The 1476-nt window shown below is 38.3% G+C and overlaps 1 long non-coding RNA gene across 1 annotated transcript; it reads left to right on the top strand.

Annotated features, from left to right (window-relative positions):
- The first annotated feature begins 263 nt into the window (after nucleotides 1–263).
- Nucleotides 264–1157, top strand: LOC139537243 (uncharacterized). The gene is made up of 3 exons (XR_011667492.1): nucleotides 264–422; nucleotides 581–681; nucleotides 786–1157. It is a non-coding gene; the product is annotated as an uncharacterized lncRNA (long non-coding RNA).
- The last annotated feature ends 319 nt before the right edge of the window (nucleotides 1158–1476 follow it).

The following is a 1476-nucleotide window of genomic DNA, read 5'->3' as shown; positions in this document are numbered from 1 at the left end:
AGGAGAATGAAAAACATAAACAGTGTGCTTTTACTTTCATCAAGTGATAAAATTCGCTTTCCACGCTATATGCATGGATCTCTGAAACTGAATTGACAAAGTGACTGAAATAATGGAATACTTTGTCAAACTATGCAATTGGCCTTAACTAAATTTCAAACTGCCAACTGAAGCGTTTCACAACCATGACATGTTGTCACTTTGGTTTCAGATATTTCCTGCTAGCTAGCCTTGACGCTATCTTCCTCATTTTAGCTTCCTCTTTGTGTCAAGGCTTAGTTATTAACGATCAGACGTGTTGTCAGATGCGCAGTATCATCAGCGTCTCTGTCCCTGTTTGGTCAAAGGAGAGAACTCGACGAAGGAATCATTGGGGCATGCACTAAACATCCACCTTTTCAACTAGAGGTCCGGTCACAAAGGTATGACATGATATTGTTTCATGGTTTTATTGATAATTCAGTCAATTGACATAACAAATCTGTACAACTTTGGAATACATTATACAGTATAATGTATTGATATTTCCAAATGTAATGGCTCTTTGGTTATTGTTTCTATTGGATTTGTGGTTTCACAGAAAATATCAATGGAACTGTTATCTACCCTAAACAAACATTTGATAGTGGGAGGTCCTGGATACTCCACTGGTTACAGTAAAGTACACCAAAACAAAAAAAGGTAATCAGGACAAAACATCACCTGGAGCCAAGAGGTAAATGTTTGGTCAGGGAATATTTTAATGTTTAAACATTACACAAATGTCCATTATTTCCTTACTACAGGCTCATCGTCTGCAACTGTGAGAGAAGGCCCCCCACTTAGTGTATTTGACAAGCTGAGTTGGACACTCAGTATGACAGGGTGTCAGTTTGTCAAATACCCCAAGTGAGGGGTCACTTGTCTGCTGAGCATCTCCCATCAGACTGACTTCAAAGAAGATCACTTCATAAACCTTCAAGTGACTTTCACTCTTACCCCGTTAGACTTTCTCAGGCAAAACATTTGATTGTGTGAAAATGTACTGTGATAGTGTACATGATCCTGCACTGTCACTAATGTCTCATGTATTCGTGTAAGTTTGTATGATGACACTTGGTACACTGTGTAACAAATGTGTTTTCCCTGTATTAAATACTGCATAAGTACTGGGTAAACTTGAGGTCCCTAGCATATGTAAAGACGATGTGTATAGACAAATACATAGAAATGGAATAGAGATTGCATTTCTATAGGTAACTTTTCATCAGGTTTCTAAGCACTTTTTGTATGCCTAAATTAAGTACATAAGGGTGACTGACCCACTACCGATGTCAAGTAATCACTGGGTGACAGACTGGCACGGTGAGTGATGGCACATTGCTCTACAATGCTCAGCACAAATTGGTTATCATGGAAGAAATTAAAGGAGAGTTTCTTCTCATATGAAACAAAACGTTGCTTTCAATAAGGGAGATATAGAGCAGTTGGAGATAT

Source organism: Salvelinus alpinus, chromosome 13, assembly GCF_045679555.1.
Source record: "Salvelinus alpinus chromosome 13, SLU_Salpinus.1, whole genome shotgun sequence".
Lineage (NCBI taxonomy): Eukaryota > Metazoa > Chordata > Actinopteri > Salmoniformes > Salmonidae > Salvelinus > Salvelinus alpinus.
This window is presented reverse-complemented; position numbering and strand designations above follow the sequence as displayed.